Source organism: Mixophyes fleayi, chromosome 2, assembly GCF_038048845.1.
Source record: "Mixophyes fleayi isolate aMixFle1 chromosome 2, aMixFle1.hap1, whole genome shotgun sequence".
NCBI lineage: Eukaryota > Metazoa > Chordata > Amphibia > Anura > Limnodynastidae > Mixophyes > Mixophyes fleayi.
The window spans coordinates 60,769,887-60,794,396 of record NC_134403.1 but is presented as its reverse complement, the minus strand read 5'-3'; the positions used below and the strand labels follow the sequence as shown (position 1 = coordinate 60,794,396).

General features: G+C 39.3%; 1 pseudogene; it reads left to right on the top strand.

The window, feature by feature from the left end:
• The window catches only part of LOC142139809 (tripartite motif containing 13-like), a 693,488-nt pseudogene extending 677,102 nt beyond the window's left edge, over window positions 1-16,386 (top strand).
• Window positions 16,387-24,510: the final 8,124 nt, after the last annotated feature.

Here is a 24,510-nt window from a genome sequence, read left to right as displayed (position 1 = left end):
TCAGAACAGCGGGATAACGGATCAGATTGGCCTAATCTGCAGGAGACAGGAATTGCCACAGGTAAGTAGGCGTCAAAGCAGGATCTTGAAGCAATGATGTTTATTAGTTCAAGTGTCCTAATAAGGATCCCCAGTCCCATAGTGGGCTACCTTGGGCTGGGTCACTGGGCTACCTGCATTTTTTCCCCTTTAAAATGTTCCTAATAGGCTGCTGAGCAGAGTTTTACCCCCACCTAAAATTCGCCAGCCAGCACCTGTGCTCTGTAGTCACTATTTTCCCGCTTTGGGTATAGCTATACATTTGTGGGCCTCATGTACATGAAGCAAATGACTTCTGACCTCCTCTGGCTTACCGGGGCTCCCTCTGATGACCAGTCCGTGGCTGCTGTTATAGTAACCAAGCTGCCTACATTATCAACCAATCACAGCTTTGCTTTTGGTTACTAATGACAGCCAGGGGCGGAACTAGACAATAACTTTACCCGGGGCGATTTTAGGGGGGGCTATTTAGGCCCCGCCCCCCTTTCTGATTTCTAAGGCTGCTGGCGGCTGCGCAGTTTGTGCAGGGCCGCTCGGCAGTGACACTGTGCTGCCCCTGCTGCTCTGATTGTGTTTAAAACACAATCAGAGCAGCCGGGCAGCACACTGTCACTGCTGAACGGACCTGCCCCAATCGCCCCCCCCCCTGGATCCGCCACTGATGACAGCAGCCAAGGCCTGATGACAGTAACCTGGAGGAGGAGAGAAATGTTTTGTAGCCTCACTGCTACTGCACAGTGCTTGGTAAATGCCCCTCCCTCAGCTGTGGGCCACATACAAGCTGCACCCCTTACTACTATGTTAGTTCCGCCCCCGCTCACAGCTCTTCTGCTGTGGAGTCTGAGGAAGAACTGCAAATAAAGAACGTGCTGGTTTATAACATTCTTCCTGAATGGATGAGCCCTATTTTTATTTGTTTTTTTGCACAAGGCACAATGTAGTAATGAAATACAATGATGGTGACAGCTCCTCTTTAGCTCAACTTCTTTTTGTGTAAATTTGTTTAGAAATAAACACAAACATGAAAAAACAAATATTGAAGCTCCATATGGTAAATATCTAGTTGTGTTGTTAATGAACTGATATTGCACCTAACCCAGCAGTTCTACAATCCAGAACTGACTGGGGATTGCAGTCATGATCTCTCACAGTTGGCGATACTGTTATATATATATATATATATATATATGAATGCATAATAGGAACACTACATGACAATACTTTTTCTGGTTGTGTATTTTATTTTTTAAATATACAAAAACATAAGAGATAAATAAATGACAGATGCCAGGTCGGGTTGTTTATTCATACAAGTGTCAATGACTTGGATGTGGGATGAATGTCCTCAGAAATAAGGCAGCATCAAGATAAAACACATTACAAATCATTTCTGAGTAAACAGATCTGTGCTGACATCTATGAAAGAGTAATAAATTCCAGTCCTCTAAAAAGGTTTTATCTCCTCTTTCATTGTAAATCTCTACTTGAAAGGGTTAACTGATGACAACAACTCTTCTCAACATTTAGTTAGTTATTAATCTTCTTAATGCTAGAGGTGTGTCCAAGGAATAGCAGTGTAACCAGTGGGTTAAAGCCATTATCTCTCATTACTGCTAAGACTGTGAGGAGAGTGGAGCGGAAGAAACCATTGTGTATAGAGGAAACTGGCCCCAAAATTGCTGTAGTGAGCCCTTGGGTAATTGTTCGCTCTCTGTTAAGTTGTCGTAATGAGGAAAATTGGTAAAGAAGGATGGAAGTGATTATATCCAAATTATCAGAAAACACAAGCAAAATCTTATACACACCATAAATCTTTCAGTAACTTACTCTCCTGTATATATGCATGTCTAATACCCTGGGAACCTGATCTCTAATTCTGCTTAAATGGATTTCAACTTAACTATTGTCTGATCACCAAACCACTGTTTTATGTACTGTTAAAGGGAAAATCCTAGATTTTTATTTTTGGAAATAAACCTCCCACCCCAACTAGCAGAGACGTTGTGGTCCACGACCAGCACATATTGGCAGATACCTCTGGAAGCACCTGCTACTGATGCTTCTTTAGCATAATAGACTGGAAAAGATTGAAAGTAAATACTGCCCAGTGAAAGATTGTCAAACCTGCCGATTAAATGAATAAGCTGCTGTACTTACCTACTATTCTGTTCATATGTTATTATATAGAGCCGTGGTCCAAGTGGAAATTTAGAAGTGGCGGTATGGAAAATGCAATTGGAATGTAAGCAAATGGAAATGGATTGTTTTACAAGGAAGGAGAAGTGTTGGTATGGCATACCACCCTATACACCCCCACTATGACCACTGATATAGAAGAGGAATTGAAGAAATGGATCATCTATATTATCATCTATTTATATCTCGCCACCAAGCATGACACGAATGGTGAAATAATATGATTGTGTGCAGAGCCGGATTAACAATAGGGCTAAAGGGGCTACAGCCCAGGGGCCTCGGGCAGCTGATGGGGCCTTCCGGCATTCAACGGGTCGGGTGCGGCCCCACCCCTGGCTCCGACTGTCACCTGTTCAAGTTGAATGGCAGGCAGCTAACAGCAAATGTTATGCTGTTAGCTGCCTGCTGTCACTGTAGGATTTACACGGTGCGCATTAATTTCCTTACTGAGGAGATCTCGTGAGAGTGAGACTATGAGTCATAGTCTCACTCTCAAAAGATCTCCTCAGTAAGGAGATTACTGCGCGCCGCGTAAGTGCTACAGGGAGTGAAACAACGAAAGGAGGTAAGCTCATGGGGGGGGGGACTCATGGCTGGGGGGTCCTCATGGGGGTGGCCCTCACAGTACACTTAGCCCGGGGGCCTCCCTTCCCTTAATCCGGCCCTGATTGTGTGGAAAGCTACCCATGCACACAGAGATTAGGATTGCTTTTTAGTTGTTGTAGACCAAATTGCTCAAAAATTGCTCTCTGTGGGCCAATCAGATTTAATGAGAACTGGCAAAGAACTTTATTTTTTCACTCCGCTGTAGAAAATTTAGACCAGCCAAGGAATACTAATAAAATTCCAGCACTTGATAAAAATCACAAGTATACAAGTACTATATTGTATATCATTAGTTAGAATTGCCTTTTTGTTTCATAAACATATATTGGTCTAATTAAATTTAGTTGATTATAGCGCTCAATCTCTTTGAATGTTGGTAGTTCCTTCTTTTAGCCTACAGATGGCACTATTACTACACCTCTGAGTGATATCACTTTGCCAAATATGGTTCTCCAATAAATTTCTGGCCCCTATCATCCCTGGCAACCTTCATTAGCTGAACTATTTCACATAATAATATTCATCCTGTGAGAACATAGGTGTAAAGTATATATGGCTCACTGTTACTTCGCTGATATGGTTTATCATTAAGGTTTAATCTGTGACATAAAGGGTCTATGTATAAAACATGTAAAAGCCGTACATATGGTGAAAACTGGTGTTTTCATCAGAGATAGGAATTCTCCCTATCTATCAAAGGCTACTGACAGCTTTTTCTATCTTACCCCATCCAAAGCACATGTACAGCCGCAATCCTCCTTTCACTATCTACATCTTAGGATGGCAATAGCAGAAGATAATAAAAGGTAAATATTTTAAAATAAATATTTTTTTATATATATTTATATTTATTGTTTTGATTTTTTAATAATAGTGATAGTGAAAGCCCAAACTTGGTGTTTCAGTTCCACTGTGCATGCATGAGCCGTCTACCCATGTCACGGACACACATATGTCCTGAGATTGGCGCGGAGAAGCGGTAAGTGAAGCCTTAACACTCCCGGCTAGTACCGATGGGCAGCTGCTCCAGGGGCGGATCTAGAAAATAATTTTACCGGGGGCGATTTAGGGAGGGCAATTTGATTGATTGTTTTTAAAACACAATCAGAGCAGCCGGGCAGCACACTCTCCCTCCCTGTCTCTGCCAACGGACCTGCACATAGTGTGCAGCCGCCGTCAGCAAGCTCCTGCTTGGGGTGGGGGGGGGGGCTGCAATTTCCCCGATCACCTCCCCCTGGATCCACCAGTGAGCTGCACCGGTGATACATTAATACATTAATAATTAATTGCAGCATTAATGGATTCTTGTATTCACTGCAAAAGAAAATCGCTACAGATAAATAAATAAGGCTTTAAATACTGTGTACAGATCTGAAAACTAAAGTGCGGAGTGCGTCATATGAAGCCAATGAATGTAGTAGATGAAAAAAATCTAAACAAAATAAAATACATATTGGGCCTGATTCATTAAGGAAAGGAAAGCAAAAAAAGGAGTAACTTTGCAACCTGGCAAAACCATGTTGCATTGGAGGGAGAGCCAAATTTAAAATGTGGGGACAGATTTATAGTTGGGACAGGACATGTACTAGATCAACTTTAAATTTCAGTGTAAACATAAAGCTATAAAGTATTTGTGTGCTAGATGAAAAAACATCCAGTATTTAACTTATGTGCAAAAAAATGCACCCCCCTGCATTGTAATATGGCGTGTCCATGAGATTACTTTCTTTAATGAATCAGGCCCCTTATATTTAATCTGAAAGTGTTGCATTTCTTACTGAAATACTCTAGAGGGCAGCTCTGTGTAAGGAAACAAAGTATCCTCCATCCTCTTCAGTAATCATTAATGAAAAGCATACAAATACTGTGCAGATGAGTTAAAAACACATCTTTACATTATTCATTATTTAAGTACATTTACCTTTAATGTTTGTTTATAGGCCAACAATACATCAATTTATTTACTTGAGAGTTAATAATCCTAGAATTACAAAAAAAATTACACTATTCACTTACAATGTGTATCTGTTAGTATCATACTTTTACTACAGCGGGCAAAATAAGGGCTCAGTCTTGACACTAGTGCCTGCACCAATAGTAGCACAAGGGCTAGCAGCAGTAGAGTTGAATTATGCATGAGTAAGGGAACACTATGTGGGGAATTCAATTGGCTACGATAGTTGTGAAAGTAACGTGGCCCACGCATTATTACCATTAGTACGGTCATTTTTAATGCTCATAGCTCTCACAGCTGAGAGCAAAAATCAGAATTGAAACTACTGCACTAACGGTAATAGTGCACACTATTACCATAGCAACTGTAATAGTGCACAGGCCGCGTTACTTTCACAAGGTCAATTGAATTCATCCCAATGACTGTTTTTTTATGTCACTTTATATATTTTTGAAGCTTTTTATTCTTCTTAGAAATGTTCTGTTCTTTTCATTTGTGTGTAGAAAGGTTTTGCTCACTTCCGCAAAACAGGCAACACACTAAATGTACTCTCTCCATTCCCTTAACCTATTTAGATAAACTAGTTCCACAAAACAAAATCTTGTTGTTGCAAAAGTAGATGCATTAATGCACCTAATCCATTGTTAGCAAAGTACAGAGCCCATCTCTTCCCATCAGCAGGTGCTAAATTTGCAGTTTTTAAATGGGTCTCAGAGAAGAAGAAATATGCAAATATGAAACAAACTAGGACATTAAACTGGACAAAGAAAATCAAGAAGAAGTGAAAAATGGGCAAGGCCAAACATGGCGGTGGCATGTCTAAACCAGGCATGGCTTTACACAGCCAATAACATATATGAAAATGTTATTTCAAAGACATACAATACAATGCTGCACCATCTGACCCATTTTCAATGCATAGCCTATTCTAGTAAATGATAGGGAATGCAAAGAGCATTCTAGTGACTGATATGGAATGCAGAGAGCATTCTAGTGATTGATATGGAATGCAGAGAGAATTCTAGTGACCAATATAAAATATAGAGCATTCTAGTGACTGAAATGCAATAGTGAGCAATACATAATACAGGGAGCGTTGTAGTAACCCCCATATAATACAGAAAGCATCTTAGTTGCTGAACAAAGCAGATCCCAACATCTTTGGTGGCTGTACAAATCAGATCCCTAAATATCTGATTATTATAAAATAAAGACCCAAAATATTGTGATTTTAAAACACAGATTGCTGAATCTATTAGCTGTACAATGCAGACCCTTATGTCTCTGCTGGGTTTGGTGGCTTCACAAAGTATATCCCAAATCTCTGGTAGCTTTACAATGCAGATCCCAGATCAGTGGTGGTTTTGTAAAGCAGACAATCAGATCTTTGATGACTTTACAATGTAGACTCCAGTAGTTTACTCACCTGCTTCTGTCTGTAGTGCTCCAGTCATAACTATAAGACAGATCCCACCACTTTGATTACTGTATAGCGCTAGCCATTGACTCACAGTGTCCAACAATCAGAGTGCCAGGAGCCAGAATCGCTGGTGGATCGGAGAAATTTGACATCCATTCTGCCTTTCTCATGAAATCATGAGACTTAGCAACAGAGGGTCAGGTTCAGGAGACTTGTCAACCCTATGGAAGCCAGATAATTAGTAATGGCTAGATATCCACATCACTGTGTCAAAGTCAATCACACTAACCAATTTAGTAATATAGCTACAGATTACACTTTTCTGCACCCTTAGATTTAATCACTGGCTAGAGCAAATAAATTCTGCAAATACATATTCAGACCTGCCAACAGTCCCAATATTCCCATGACAATCCAGGATGACCTAATTTATTCCAATTATGCCTATTTGCACCCATAGCGAAGGGTGGAGCAGCTATCAGCACTCGGTTATTGCACCAGTCCTACTATTATGATCCAATATAGGTACTGTCCTTATGTAATAAAGATATTTTTGATACAATCTCCTTTATTATTTAATGGCATTTCAGCAATAACCTACTTGATAAGGAGAATGGCATATTAAAAAGGTGAAAAGAAAAATAACAGTTTGGAAAAAAGCAAGACATTAAATGGAAGTAAGACAGGAAAGAAAATGCAAACAATGTTCATTATATAAGAGTAAGCGTTTAATTTTTGAAAGGAATAATGAGCAAATGTTACCGGTAATACTTTCCCAATAACACAGAGCAAATGATGATGAGAATGACATTATTGTTGGGTGATTAGACATCTGTTTATTTGTATTGTTTCAATTTTGAACCATGTGAAGAGTGTTAACATTGTTAAACTGATTATTTGCAAGTTTTAGCAGTCACTGTGCTTATACTGTCATTTCTCTGCTGGGGCACTGCCACTATGAATTGTTGGATATGGAAATGCAGGACAAAAGCTTAATGTTTTGCACGGCTAAAATGTGGACCTAATGGACACTGTGTAGTTAAGTCACAAACATTTTATTTTCATATTGTGACACTTTGATGTAAATATGGTCCTAGCAAACATGTGACAACCACCCAATTGGATATTTCCATGCACATGTTAAATACATTGTCCTTTAACCTCTTTTATCCACTACAGGGCCCTCTACAGTCCTGTAACTATTTTTTCCATAACAAGGGACAGAAAAGTTTCAGACTCTCTACACGTTGCTCAGAGTTCTGTACTGCAGAACAACCAGATGCTGTGCGGCAGCTTCTTGTAGCTGAGTTTTGGGTACCTAAAGAATCTCACATTTCAAAAACTCCTAATTTAAGCACAAACTGTGCAGATTACCCAAATGGTGCTTCAGGGAGGAAGTCATCGATTTAGAATTGAAGATTCATACAGATTACAGGGCACATCAGATGCTTTTAAATATTGTCACACACCATGGCAGGAGTGTAAGTAGAAATTACAGGGCATAGAGCAAACTTTAGGAGGGAGTTATATTCCTTCCTCAGCTCTGTTCCATCATTCCCACTAAACAACCGAGAGCTTCTACATTCCAGCATATCTTTGGCAATTTAATGCAGATATATACACATGAATCAATATACAACTGTAGAGCTACTAGAAGCACACAATGTCTTCTGTGTAGTCGACCCCATAAAAAGTTGCATAAGCCTCCGTAGCTATAGTTGTATCTTTGCATATTTTATGCATCCATACGTGGGGCCATTTATGGCTAAACCGGAGAGGGTATTATTCTCTTTACATGTCACAGCTAGGGGAAGTTTTATCCTGTAAAGAAGTGTATCCCACTTGTAGCTCATATGACAGTTATGACCACTTGGAATTTATTTTATGTGAGCCACATCATGTTCAAGGGGGAATTCTACTTACACATTTCCTCAAACAGTTTCCACAATGTTACACTGTACACTTATACATAGTAATGTATATTTGTTATGTTACATCAGGCTTGGACAAATGTCCCTAGTTATGAGCCAATGTCAATATTTAGGACCAAACAATTAGTGACGTGCACAAATTCTTACAGGTGTGGTTTTGTATGTTGGCAGGTAACATAGCATCTAAAATTGTCCAGCATCTAATTAATGCAAACTGCCCAGTCCTTCCATTACCACTTTTGCCAGCCTGGGTCCGCTCTACTCATTGCCAGCTTGTGCTCCATTACCACACATTGCCAGCCTAAGCCCCCAAAAACTACTTTGACAGCCTATGCTCCATAGCACCACACACATATCCTGCCTCTGCTTCCTATTACCACACATTGCCAATCTGAAATGGTGAAAGCATAATATAGAGTGGCAATATGGAATTCCTCCTGGGATTACAATGAGGGACATCATTGGGGATTATAATCATAAACAGATTTCTGGTTGCATTAGGGGCTACATGAGAATAGAGTCCAAACTGCATGTACAGGTTCCTGATTAGAGGTAAGACAGTGTAGGTATTTGTAGAGTGGTGTGGAAGATCAGTCTTTCTGCGGCATTTCAGATGGATTGAAGCGCAGATAGATGGGTGAGGGGAAAAATAATTAAACTTTTTCCATCTTCTCTTTATAATTTAACCCTTACACTGCCTTCATTAACGAGGTTGGCAGCTCAAAATCCTCTTAAGTTCTCTTATGTGTTAGGATTTTGTTATGTTTCTGTTCTCCTGTGTGAGAGCTGTTGACTTTCAATTAGTTTGAGCTGCAAAGCAGGAGTACTAGCTGCATGTATTAGGATTCTGTTGCTAGATGTTAGGTTTTGCTGTATTTCCATATGTATGAGAGCTCTCTGCTTTCAGTTAGTCTGAGCTTCATTGCAGATGTGTTACTTGCGTTATCCTGTTTGGTTGACTGCACTATTTATGACCTGTCCTGACACTTAATCTTTGCCAGTGATAGCGCTGTGCTATTAGCGGTAGTGGTGTGGTTCCTGTGCAGTATTATCCTGTGTCTGCTTTCTGGTTCTGATCCATGGCTATGTCTGACTACAATTCTGGTTCTGATCCCTGGCTCTTTCTGACTATTTGTATTCCTGTTACCTGCTTGGCTTCCATATACTCAGCACTTTATTCTTGGCTGCGATGGTGTCCCGAGAAAGCTGCAACAGTGGTACCATTACCATTTATACAACCCATTCTGTTTGTCTGGTGGTGTATCTCTCTGGTGTTCTGTGACCCCACATCCATTCCAGCTTGCATCCTGACCGTCCATTGTGCATCTCAACGCAATCCAATTGGAGTGGTAAGAATTTGCAATGACTTTTGTACTGCTTCAAGTGCTATTGTGGCTGGCTGTTCTGAGGGACTCTGGGTCTATCTCAGAGTACCTTGGATATTCTAGACTTTGTTATACACTGCTGATAAGTGCACTATAACATTTCACTGTACCACATCTGCTGATTTGGGTTTATCTCCTGCACTGATATTGGGACTTTCTGTATCCTGCATTTTTGCCTATTGAGTGCAGAGCCATATGCATATGATTCTGAACCTGATATCCTGCATATATTGTTTCTTGCTGAACAATGGTGTTAGAAAATAAAGACTGTCATTTTAAGTCACACACCTCGTAATTCCTGCTGCTATTCTATCATTATACCATTTTACAGTGAGATGCCCAACACTGTACCCATATTCAAGATGTGGTCTAAATATTGACTGATACAATGGTATCACTCTGCTTATATTGTGAGCTATTCAGACCAGGGTTACTATCTTCTGTGGTAGATGCTGCACTTCAGGCAGATCAGCCAAGTATATTACACCAGTCAATTGGTTTAGTTTGACTAGCCACAGGTAGTTTTATTTTCCAGTTATAAAGATAAATAAACAGAAACAAAGTTCTTGCATGTCCGGCACTAACTAAACATTTAGGAACACCCTCTCAAGTGAGGTACCTTGTGTTGGACACACATAGAAAATACCAGACTTACTGGTCACCGTTCGCAGTGTCTCTCAGGAGGCAGCTTATTGTCAACACCTTGCAGGTGCAACTCCTGATTAGTCTGCTGTGAGACTGGACGAACAAGACCCAGACTGGGCCTTATGTATGTAACCCACCCTCTCTCTCTCCATACATAACCCCGTTTTTCCTACAGCTGCGAAACACACTTTGGGAAGCTTTTCCCACATACATAAACAATCTCCCTGGGGTTTTAATGTACACAAGGCAGAAAGCCTGGGGCATATACTTATCTGTGCGGAGTTTGTATGTTCTCCCCGTGTTTGCACATTTCCTCCGGGTGGTCTTGTTTCCTCCCACAATCCAAAAACCTACTAGTAGGTCAATTGGCTTCTATCAAAATTGACACTAGTCTGTGTGTGTGTGTGTGTGTATATGATAGAGAATTTAGACTGTAAGCTCCAATGAGGCAGGGACTGATGAGTGAGTTCTCTGTTCAGCGTTGCGGAATTAGTGACGCTATATAAATGATGATGATACCACTGCCATTCAGCACTCTCCCCGTGCTTCTGTCACAATACTTATTCATCTCAGGATTTTATTTGTCTTTACAGCCCCTGCCTGGCATTGTATGCTGCTACTCCGTTTCTGACGATTACTATTTCTAGGTCCCTTTCTATCAGTTTCTCTAATTGCATTTTATTTAGTGTGTAAGTAGCACATTAATTACCATGTTCTAGGTGTATAACCCTTATATCTATCTACAATAATTGTCCTCTATAATTTCATGGCTTAGTTTTCCATTTCGTCACTTTGCCGCTATAAAATCACTTAATCATTTTTGCTTTCTTGATTATAGGAATACAACCTAACCCGTCCTTTTTTTTAACAAGATGTCTGTGATGTCAGCTCAGCTCTTTATGGACAGAAACTTCTTGTTGTATACCAGAGAACCACGTCTGGCAGCAAATGAGTTAACACATGTTATACTGCATCCAGATTTTCACAATATCTTATAAAAGAACTGTATTTGAATAAAACTTGGCAGGAGTGCTACCATTCTTTGTCCAATTTTCCATTCAGCCCAGTGTGATCCAAAAACATGAATAAGCAAAATTCAGACAAAAAGACTTTTTTTTTTTTTTTTTTTAACACATGGATTGTGGAACAATATTGTACAAAGTGAAAGAGGAAAAATTACCAACACAAAATAAGTGTAACAATAAGCAGGGGTGACTTTTGTGGCCCCTGCACTCTCTCTTACCTGGATCACAGCTTTAGGACATTTCCCAAGTCCCCCACACTTACAGGGCCCAGCACCAGATTTGCTGCGATGTGTAAGCCAAGCATAACATATAGTGTAATGGAATAATTCTGACTCTGGTGCCTGATGATGAATATGAGCCCCTGAGCTAGCTGGAACCACTGAAACAGCCGCTTATCATGCCTCAGCGTCATCAATAAAACACTGGATGTGTACATGGTGTGATAACGAAACAATATGTAAAAAAAGCATCATAAGCTGCAAAACCATTTTTTTATACAAATATGCCTTAACCACTTCTTAACCAGAAGCTTTTTCACCCTTCAAGACCAGACCAATATTCCCGTTATTGCAATATATCCATCTAAGTGAAATTTTTATTATAAATGTGTGTATATATAATTTATGTTTATCTTCAAGTCACATGGGGTTTTGTTTTACTAGCACATCAGAACAAATATATTTTATAGCATAGGCCAAATAGGAAATAATACATTTTTCTATAATTCTCCCATAGTTACGTTATAGGACCCGGGGGGGGGAAGTGTTTTTAAAAATATGCTATTAATAACTATATTACATTATTAACAGGTGACATTCATTTATTTTTTTTTCTATGTGCTCTTTTGTGACTTTATATTCTACACATGTATTGCACAATACTTTTCTTTTGTCAACCTTCAAGATTCAGGCCCTTAATGGGCATTTTTTCCCTCCATTACAATATTCTTCACTTTCACCAATGCATATATACATTCAATGTTATACATCTCATAACATCAACGAGCACTTTCAAAAGGAGCAAGTGGGTGGGGACTGCTTATTAAATACAAGCAATGCAAGATGGTGGATCTCATGAGTGTAAAGGTGGTTTTTGAATTTGGCTATTTAATTGTATTATGAACAGTCCACCAGCACCTGTTTCTTGAGAAAATTGCTTCCTCCACAGTTTGGTAAATAGTGAAAATGACTTTATACAAAAAATACTGGTTTGGAGAATACAGGTTTAGTATTTCTCTTCTTGCTGTGTAAAATAAAGGTATTATAATAAAGGTCTCCAAGATTACAAGCACAGACTTGATGTCACATATGCATACCTACTAAACAAAGACAGGCCATACTCTGACCCATCAAACCATGCTCAAATCAGCCAAAACCTATATTTCTGGTGAGAGCACGTACATGTTAGTGTGTCCCAACCCTTCTGGTCACCAAAAATCAGCACTATCATGGGAACTTGTGCCTCTTAGCACGTATCAATTTGTGATTTAGTGTGTGGATATATTGAGCAACAGTTATGAAATGCGCTGGCGTACACTACAAAACACCTTGGTGTGGCACCCTGTGCCTACATGCTCCACCCACCACGCTTCAAGCTGCTTGGCTATGCTTTACTCTATGGGTAGTTTGCCTCCTCAAACTAGTAGTGTGCCCAGGTGCGCAGAGGGAGGAAAAATGTAGAGGCGCACCGTGCAAAAGTGTAAAGGTCACAAAGTGCAAACTCATACAACTGTAGTAACACCCCTTTCATTAGATATTATTCAGTTTTTCTCTATAATGCTGCTCAGTTTTCCCTTATTTAAGGCTTAAATTAATCATGAGAGTGGAAGGACGTTGGGATTGTTTTATTACATATGTCACTTTTGCCTGTTTAAAGCTTTTTTACTACAACACTCACAGTGTGAATAGAAATGTTCTTCTACACTAAAATACATGAAGCACAACATATGTAAAAGTAGAAGACCCTAAAACCATTAACTCTGTTGTAACATAGGAAATCACTATGTGCTCCTACACACAGCAAGTAGCACCCCTGCAAAGGTGCCCTCTCTACCCCTTTAACTCATTTCAACAATTTCTCCCCAGAAAATTAAATCTCATTTTTGCACTATTCCTCAAAATTACATAGCAAGAAACACACTCAATCCTGCTCCATAAACCTGTGTGCGTTGGTGGAAATGAAGGCATATGCGCACAAATCATGGCACGATTAAAGCTGATTTTTTGTTTCTCCTGGGCTGTCTTGCGCTTTCTAAATGAGGCTACCTAAATGCACAAATTGCCATATATACAAACTAACTGTATCATGAAATTTATATAGCCATACGTACAGGGGGCAGGGAGGTAATCGTTTCACGAAACATACAGAATAGTTTAGCTAGTGTGCAGTAACAATTATGTAATAAATGTTGCCCAACAATCTATAAGGTAGCTGTGATAATTCTTTCAGTTGATTCATTGTGGGTCCCCAATTAGGTTTCTTTGTGTCTTGGTTTTGCCAGGACTTTTCCCCCATTTAAGACTTAACTCACACTACTTATTTTCCCATAATTCAGATTTGACGCTCTTAAATTAACAGCATAAGTGTCAACATGGTCTTACAATGGTTTTATCTTATTTGGTACTAAAGAGCGAAAAACTATAAATGGTCTGAAATGTGAAGTTCTGGCTGTAATGCTAAATGGCCATTTTGCAAAATGTCAAACTAAAACCAGGACTAGAAGATTCTAGCAAATGAACTTTACACCTACGTAAAACCGGGTGTTCCACAGTGTGTTCAATTTGTGTGAAATTTAACAACTTCGCTTCATTTGGAACTTAAAAGGAAGCATGAGGGAGATTGTATAGCTTGAGAAAGGAGAACTATAGGTGAACTGTTTTTGTATTTAACAATTACGTGAGCATCAGTCTTCAGTCCCTTGAGTTGAAACTATAACAGTGCAGGCTATTATCTATACAATTTCTATCTTGTAATGTTTGACCAAATATGTATATTTGTTTACCGTATGCAGCTTGAGCTCTCTCACCTCTCACAACAACCTCTTTTTTTTTCCAGTGGTCTTTTTGTACAAGGCCGCTGAAAATAATAAATGTATCGATTTCTATATTTTGTCATAGAAAATAATCGTCACAGAGATTTTGGAAAGTAGAGATTTGGAAAACTTTGCCTTTCTGGAGGTTTTGGCATTTGTAAATCTGGTGGATTAAAAACAACCAAATATTTGGAAAACAGTGGTTTCTATCAACTCCACTAATTTTCCAAATCTTTAACATAGAGCTCTAATGTATTTGTTGTCCCAGAGTAGTCACTGCCATCTCCAACTCCCAAGGCTTATCTTTACATCATTTTGTAGTAATCATTTTAATAAGTTTCTTCCATAATTTATTGTATGACCCACGTCAATGGGTAAATTAACTACCATTAGTAGCAATATATGTGAAAGTTCTTTACATCTTTAACCTTCTTTTATGTTTTGTAATAGTAGGTCCCAGGAACAAAACAAACAGTCACATGATCAGGACATTTTCTTTGCTTTTTGCATGCTGAACACCACAGGTGCACGGACTACTTTTCAATGTGATAAATCTCTTTATGCTTTTTTTTTTTTTCAAAGGCAATGAACAGGTCTGAAGCTGTTGACAATGTCCGCAATTACTTAATCCACGCAACTTTAGTTGAAAAAACAAAAGTTGACTTTTCTAAACTGTCAAAAAGAGTTTGAAGGTATTGAAAACAGTACTTGACTCTCTGAGAGACATGAAAATGCCTCCCAACCAGCAAAGTCTTAACTTGTACAATTCATGTATTTATTAGCCATGTACGAGTTTCAAAGGTCAGCTGCCTCCGCCATGAATCTGTAAATACACTTTACATTTTAAGCATTTAAGTTGCTGGCTTCAATGTTATAATGTTTTTGACTGTTTTTCCTGACTTTCTATGTGTTTGTCCTCTTTAGGGTGATGAGGTTCTCACATGCCCCATCTGCTGCAGCTTTTTTGGTGATATTTGAGGAAATTCCAGAAATGTCATGGAGACCTTCCTCGCAAAGAAATGTCCACGATGAATACTAATAGTCATCTGTTTAACGAGTTACCTAAAGGAATTGTGGAAAAATACATAAATAAGTCAGCTCAAAAGACATCAATGTGTAAGATGTACAGTAAGGTCGGTGGTGATAGTCACTTACCAGTAAGGTGGACCCTGCTCAGGAAAGACACTTCATACAGCCTTTAGTAGACTTCTACAGATCTAAAGCAGATCTGTGGGTTTGTGCCACTAACGAGGAATGCATAGAGCAGGTCATTTCCTCCATTCAGGATTCCAAAGGTCAGAATTACTTTGATTCTTATAAAGCAGTTTGGCCCATCTGTATACCTTAGAGTCAGAGCAGAAAGATCTTAGTTTGCTGACAAAGGACCAGGATGGGGTAAAGGCTTAATCTGAAAAGCTGCAGTATTCTCTGGAACAGAATAAATATGAGATTCTGTCATTTACAAACCATGAAGCTTGCAGTCATGCAAGCTTATGATCCAGAAAGCTTGCAACATTGCCATAGATGTTAAGGATATTTCTGATCCACTTTTGTTCCTTCAGAAGATGGAGGAATTCAGGGTAAAAATGAAACTCATCAAAGCCCCATTGCTTTTGCCTCAGATATTACTGTCATTTTGTATATGAAAAATGTTGATGCTAGTATGTGGGATAATTACAAACTAGTAGATGTGGATAAAATATGTTTGGTGCAGGAAGCATCCATTCTCCTCTAGAGCGGTAGCAGCGGCTGCTATACTTGTAATTTTATTGGTGTCATTTCTTTTAGCACTACATACCGACTTTGCCCTGGACTTTAACAATCATCTGCAGCCATAATTCTCTGACCTGTCCCCCACCACCACACCAATAGCTGAAGAAGCTGCCTGTTATTGGGAACTACTTGCAGAACAAATTATTCTACTTTGTGAAAATCAACACAACTATACCATGATTGGTCTTGAGCATGTGGCAAAATTTGCATGTAAATAGACTGTACATTATATTTATAGCAATTTATACCACTTAGGTAAAAATTTCTTTATAGATAGTGAAATAAACATGTCACTATAGTATATACTGTATGGGGGATAATTACAGAAGAGTCGGCCTTAAGTATCCTTTGTATTCCTTATTGTGTAACTATATGAACCATTTTATCATCCACTTCTAACTCTTCTTATGTTACAGATTAAATAGTTGGCGTGGTTTTGTTAACACCATGAAATAAATCATTTTTTCTCATTAAAAAATCTAAAATTAATGTCTGAAGATTACAGAGAATGAATATAAAAAGTGTATTTACTTAAGAACAGGACAAAGCTATTTTAACAAAGAAAAAAAGGAAATTTTTACATCGTTAATAGTATTTTAATAGCATACGGTGAGAACCTATAACTTTTTTTTCCACTGCATTCTACAAGGTCTTAATTCAGGATGTGGAAAAAAAAATTTATATTGAATTTCAAATTTATCTTTCTATGCTTTCCAAAACAATATAGCGTCAATAAACCTGTAAGCCAGAATATTGACGATGAATACCCCACATTGTGTGGTGTAGTATGATAAAATACTAAGCTGGAATCCATAAATCAATCTGTGAAATGAGCAAATTATTACATATGTGATGGGTTCATATTTGCAGTAGTCAGAGGAATAGCTTCATATACATTTCAGCATAATTTTGTTCAGCTTGGTAGGGACACATGTAAAATATAGGGAGCAATTCAGTTAGGGGCAATAGTTCTGTTGCTGCAGCACAAATTGTAGGCAATAACGATACTGATCTCATGACAAAATATACTTAAATCCACTAATTATTGCCTGCACTCCTAGATACAGATTATTTATTTGCTACCGTGATGTATGTATGTCACTATATCAGTTCAATTAATTTATTTTAACCATTAGATCACAGATACAAATAATTTAAGATATGAATTGTCTGTCTGTTTTCACTTTCCTATCACTTGGAGTATTGCGTCTGTTGAGGTGTACTTCATACTTGTCAACTCTCCCGGAATGTCCGGGAGTCTCGCGAACTCCAGGTAGGTCTCCTGGACTTCCAGAAGAGCAATCAATTCTCGCACGACAAAGTGACAATGTCATCGTGGGGTCGGGGCCAAAATGACATGATCAGTCGTGTTCCGTACCCCCTATCCAGGACAGGGGCGGATCTAGATTTATTTATTTTTTACCCCTTTTTAAAAACTAAGACTGCCTACGGCTGCACACTATATGCAGGTCCGTTTGGCAGAGACAGGCAGGGAGTGTGCTGGCTGCTCTGATGGTGTTTAAAACAAAATCAGAGTAGCGGGGCTACACATTCTCCCTGCCTGTCTCTGTCGAACGGACCTGCATATAGTGTGCAGCCGCCGGCATCAAGCCCATACTAGGGGGGCGATCACCCCGCCCCCAGATCCGCCACTGATCCAGAATCTCAATCACTCAAACTCAGCAACTATGTTGTACTTGTTACCTATATACAGCAGACAGCCATTTTGTGGGCTGAACCAATATTCATGAGATTACAACCTATCAATTCACAATGTACTGAGGTATGAGGCAAAATGTTAGTGGCTTACAGCTCTGTGATGTCACTAGTTCTTAGTGAATTCATAGGTTGCATTTCAGGCCACACAATGGTCTGTTCTGTGGAAGAGGCATATGTACTTTAAAGGGACATTTAAACATAAAAAACCCCCAAAAAACTTCATCTATTTAAAAAGTGTTTTGTAACATTTACAAATATGAGTCTTCATAGTGTGACTGTGTCAAATATGTTCAATGTGAATGTTTTGTTAATTAGATAGTACATATATAACCCACTTTACTTACCAGCATATAAAAGGCAGCTCTGGACATGTGGCTCTTCAATTGATGTGAAACTACAAGCCATAGTTGCCTACTCTCCCGAAATGATCGGGAGACTCGCGAACTCCAGGTAGGTCTCCTGGACTTCCAGAAGAGCAAGCAATTCTCGCACGACAAAATGACAACTAATGAACTAGAACTAGTGACATCACAAAGTTCTGGGAGTCCTCCAGGGAGAGCAGGGCAACCTCTCATATCCCGGCCAAAAGGAAAATTAAATTGAGGGGCGGGGCTTAATGATGCAATTCCCACATCCTGTTGGTATAGGCCAAAAATGGTGATGACAGCTTAGGGGGTGGGGTCAATGTTGTGCTTCTACAAGCCCCACCCCCACACATCCACCTGCCCAAAGACCTCCCGGAAAACAAATTGCCAAAGGTAGAAAGTATACTACAAGCTTTTTCAGCTGATAGCCACAAACTGTACAGGCATGATTTAAGGTTTCTGACTCCTATATACAAATTCTATTTTAGTGGTCCTCTTAAATGAATGAATCAAATACTATTGATTTTGCATGCCCATTTTGTTTTAGTAAATCTCTTAATCATCTCAAATACATGTTGAAGTCTAAATCACTTGTGCATAACAGAATTAAGTGCAAAAGTAAAACTTTCCTTATACAAGGATATATAGATCTAAAAGGGAGAAGTATTCCAAGATGAGCTATTTCTAAAAGTAAATTGTATTATGAGCGGTTAGTGAAAAAGTAACCCTGTGCAGTGTTCGCTCTGGGCCATATTGAACATTGTTGATGATAGATCACAAAGCATGTATGTTAGGCTGTATTCCTCGTTTCAGGAAAGATGTTAGTGTGTCTAAGGGTGTGTCTGACAGTTGTGTCTTAGACTGCTGAGGTGATTGTGCAGAGCTTACAGCCCGCTGTATATTTAAGGTTTATATTGTACTCTATAACAACATTTACTTCCAGTGCTATCAGAATGAAACTTATAATTGGGGAAACCACTTTATATATTGTACCGATATTTTTTATGACCAGAGATGAGTCAGCAAATGAGTAAACATAGTTATGTGAGTTGCACTTGATTACTGTCAGCACCTGCATATTGTAAATAAATATAGTAGTCAAGATCAGTTTTTATTTATATCTTCTTAAGTTACATAATTTAACTATCATTACCACGCATTATAAGTTTTATTTTCCTTATTATTAGTGACACTGAATATTCCTGCATAATGCTAGAGCTGTAAATCTAAATTACAGCAGCTTTAATAACTCCTATGCTAAAAGACATCAAGCAAACACCCTTTGAAGTTCTTGTTAATTACACTCTACTGGTCTTAGAAACCATTCTTTAACTAGTCCTTGTGTAAACCAGTCAGCTTCTTTGTTACCCAGCTTATCAGGCTGAATCAGTGCTACTTGTTATAGGCTCATGCATACAAGTGTCCATGTGGTCCATTAATAATCTGTTGTGTTAAGCCCAGGTGTAGACTGACACCTGTTGGCATTTTTATGCAGTTGGGGGGCGGGGGTGGTTAATGCACCAGATATGCAGACAAGCACTCTGTCTGCTGTTTGAGTCCCAAAGTTTCCTGCTGGGAGTAGAGATGACCATTTTTTGGGCTGAACCATTCATTGCCTGCAGCTTATCCCATACCTAGGAACTAGCTAGTTACTGAGGCTTGAGCCACTATATGCCTTCTGCCTCAGTGATGTCAAAAGTTTCTAGTTGACCGGGCAGAGGATTGGTTCAGCCCACAAAATAGATGCAATCCCAATGTTTCAAGTACATTTTAAATGTGGTTCTCCATGGCATTGAGATCAGCGATCCTAATTTGGAGTGGGCCTGCAGTCTCTCTAAACTACCAGAGTGCTGCTATTTTGCTGTTGGACATTTCCACCTCACCTGCAGGAATTAATCTCCTTTCCTGATCATCATCTGCACAAATGCATTATATATTCACCCCACACATTGGTCCTTGCAGCTTATCAATTGGTTGCTGCTTCTGGTCCCTGTAAGTACTCTATTGTTATTGTGCCTGTTCCATCATTTTGCATCTTTGAGCGTGACCCAAGACTTCGGCTTTGTTTGACCTTGCTCCTGCTTACGACCTGGTATCATTGATGATCCACCAAAGTTTGACCGCTGGCTTGTCTTACCTTCCTTTGTCCGATTCTCCTGTGGATCATCTGGTGCCTCCCATCACCTGACAACCTGCATCCGCACATCCCCATTTGTGTGTGACATCGTGCCTCATCACAAACCTGGAATTCGGTCTCCTTGTACCTCATCTGTATACTTGGTAACCAGCATATACACTTCACCATTTGTGCCCGATATCCAGGGGCTCATGCTTTATCTGTTAAACCTGGTAACTTAAATCTGCACTGCACTCCAGTATCTCCTACACCAGTGGCTAACCCGATATCTATTCTCCTGGTACCTACCCTCCATCTACTATACCTGGACAGTAGTTTATCCTGCTCCAGTGGTTAGGCCAGGTAATCCAGTCTTCTTGGACCTGCACGTCCTGTTATTCTTGGATACCAGTATTACCAAGCCTTTATTTGCGATTTGATCCAGTACCTTTGTTTCATGGCGTGATTCTGCCAAATACATTGTGGTTGCTCACTACCAGATATTGTGAGCAGCCTTCTCCATCAGACTAGTGTCAGACTATTCTGCATTAACCCATGCTTGACCGACTAGAGTTCTGCAATACATCTCACCAGTATTACCTGGTGTGCCTATGGACTTACAATACCTATATTAACTGACTGCATTTTGATATTACCTGTGTGACCTGTGAAAAAAACCCATAAATAAAACACTCCTTTTGCAGTAACTACTAGTACTTTCCGTTGTATGCCTACTGAGAGCCTTAACGGACATAGGTGTACCCCATATGCAGTATTTTTCAAAACCGTATTCACATGGAGATGTTATTTGTATGTTCCAAAGAGACAGAAAATTAAATACATCATAATGAAATAAAGTAAGACTACTCTATGTAGCTTGTATCATTTCACAACACTGTTCAATTATAAAAACATAAGGTTGACTGGATTTCAATAACTGACAACCATATGGTACTTCCTTGTAATTTTTGTAACATTTTTATATAGAGATGGGAACAAATGTACATCCCAGGACAAAACTATGAAGATCTAGAAGAGAAGTCTCCAATACTGAAGAATTCAATACGATTATTCGGAGAGACAAGGACAGCCATAGACAGAGATCGAGAGAGAGACCAAGATCTAGACCTATAAAAGGATACAGTTCTGGTGAACATTACTGGCAGCCATGAAATTTTGGTATAACTTGAACAATATCTTGAAAATAAATGGAAATATACCAACTTCATATCTTCAGAATATATTAATAAGTGTCCAAAGAGAAAAATCCCCAAAACCCTTTCCAAATTACATGTAGTAATGGCAAGGGCAAAATCTAAAATATGACCTGGACAGTGTTAAAGGCACCTTTCCTTAATATTTGGTTGCACACCCTTTGGCAACAATGACTGCTACAAGAAATATTAGGTTCAAGAAACTTAGAAATTGCCTCTATCTGCTGGTAGTTTCTCCCATTGCAATTTCTGAAGCTCTTGAATGGTTGCAGGCATTTTTTCCCAATTGCATATTTCAGCTCTCTTCAAAGATTTCCAATTGGACTGAGATCAGGGGGTAAATGGAGCAAGATGAGGGTTTGAAAAAGATAAAACGATAACTAGACTCCGATTGGTTGCTACAGGCACCATCTCCACTGTTTCAAACCCGCAGCTTGATACATTTACCCCTAGGAATCCTTGAGTCTTTATCATGCTGGAGGACCCACATTCTTCAACCGAAACCTAGTTTTCTTAAACTAGGTAGCACATATTGGTCCAAAATGCCTTGGTAATCCTCTAATTTCATGATTCCTTCAATACAGTCAAGTCTTGTCACAAGTCCAGTCACAACATTATGGATCCTCCACCACGTTTAACCGTCTGTAGGGGTAGTGTTCTCCTTAAAGACTTAAATTTTGTCACCTAAAAACAAATTGCTGGATTTCATAAAGCGCTCTATTTTGTTTTTTCTTCTGTCCACAGAATATTTGCCCAGAAAAATTGTGGTTTGTCTGGTACATTTTGACAAAGATCAGTCGTTCCTTGTCTTTTCAGCAGAAGGGTCATAACTTGGCATTCACCCATAAAGCCCTTCTTGGTTTAGTGTGTGGTACAGGTTAAACCAATCACTCCAAATTGTTCCAGGTTAGCCTTTAGCTCTTTGAAGGTTGGAACGAATGTTGGTCAAATTATGCCACGTAAAACATCCAAAGGCTTCTCTCTTCAATTTTCTGCTTTTCTCCATGTCCAGGGAGGTTCTTCAAAGTTTCATGACTAGCAAATAACACTGTGTACCACTGAAACTGGGATACCAATGTCTTTGGAAAAGGCCTTATACCGCTTTGAGGTCTTGGGTTTGGTGATAATCGAACTTAAGATGCTCTCAGACAGCTTTCGTGTTGATTTTATTTCTTTTTTTAAGAGGGGGGTGGGGTAGCATAGATGCCCTTATCCTTAGCTGTTCTGTGCCAAACGTGTGTTGATAGCTCAAAGTTGTGGCACTACATTATTTTTTGTTCCCCAGGAGATATTGTTCATGATGTACTTAAAATTCAGGCATGCCAATAATGTTAACCACAACTGTATGTATGTATTCCAGATACAATCTCTGCATGTCCTCTGAAAAGATCTTGGGTCGATATCACTTCTCTAAGGAAACCGTAATTATGAAATAAATTTGAATCTACAAATCCTCAGACAAACAGCACGATAGGGTGGCATTTTCATGCATTCCTGTGTAAACACTTTTCTTCTGCATGATCAGAAGTCCATAAATTACTACAGGCATGGTGGTTTTGGCAATCCCTAGCAGAACTTTTAGATGGAGTCTATATGAATTCTTCCAAATTCACCATTTCCTGCACTCCATATTCCCAGCATAGGCTTCATGTTCTGATCACATTTGAAAATATCTGCAGCCATCTTCCAACAAGAAAATTAATTTCCCAAATTGATATTTTTGATGCCGCCTACCCCTACAGAACTATCATGAAGCAGAATGGGAGAGACCTTGGCCCATCAGAAGAGGAGGGCCCAGCAAACACGAGACTGGGTATTGCTAAAAGCTATAGCTCCACTAAAAACAAGGGAACTTCTTATTGTAGTATAATACCATCGGTAGTAAATATTTTATAAGACTTAAAAGGCTTTCATCCGCTCTACCTGATTGGAGAAATTGCAGCCAAAGGGGGACCATGCTTCATATTTGGTCATATCCTGTAATAACTACCTTTTTGGATAAAGTAGATACAACCTCTTCGGAGGTTCCATAAGTACACCTGGGTTTTCTTGCTATGTTTCTCTCCCAAAGATCAACAAATTTTTTTTTTATTTTTTTTTTAAAGACAAAGAACTGCAGTTAAATGTCCAATAGGCAAAAATTGGAAAAACTCCCTCCATGGCCAAATCTCAACCCTCCCTCTCTTAGGTCTGGAGGGATTTTCCCAAATGAAACAGATTGGCAGTTGCTTACTCTGGATCAATTTCAAATATAAGTGAGGAATCGCAGGAGATCAAAAATAGGGTGAACTTGATGGACTGGTGTCTTTTTTTCAACCTCATCAACTATGTTACCTCTTGATCCATGAGCACACTGAGCCATGAGCAATGACAGCCACCACTAATAATCCCACAAAACTGTGTGGTCCTTCCTTTGCTACATCCCCAACAGTAAGTTTAATTACATTGAGATTACCAGACATGGGCGTTGGTTCTGTAGTTATCTCCTCCACTGCTCACTTGTGTCACACTGACCACAAAATAACGGCCTTCACTTTATGCAAGAATCAGAAACACTATTGGTAATGGCACCTGGACTTTCTGCACGGGCTGCATATCTGGGATTTTGTACTGTAAATTTCAACTGTATTAATGTTTAATTTACCATTGTAAGCAATCTAAATATTGCAGGACTTGGCTTTACTAGTGAATTGTGTCCCTCATACTTTGTTAGAAGTCTCTGATCAGAACAGTATATATTGATTTTCTAGGATCAGGGCCATCTTTTCCATTGGGCACGATGGGCAGCTGTCTGGGGGCCCTACGGGCAAGGGGGCCCCATAGGCACGGCTCTTAATGAGAATAAATAATCCTGCAAAAAAAACAAAAAACCTACAAGGGTCACTGAGCAAGTACATCTATCTATCTCTATATCTGAATATATCTATATCTAGGGGCCCCGGTGCACTGCTTTGCCCGGGGGCCCATAATGTTGTTAAGATGGCCCTGTCTAGCATAGCAACAGATACCAGAGGTAGAAAAGCCTGAACATTTACACTTACTAAAAAGCAATCCTAAGATTTAAGCAGACAAGCTTGCAAATATACATTTC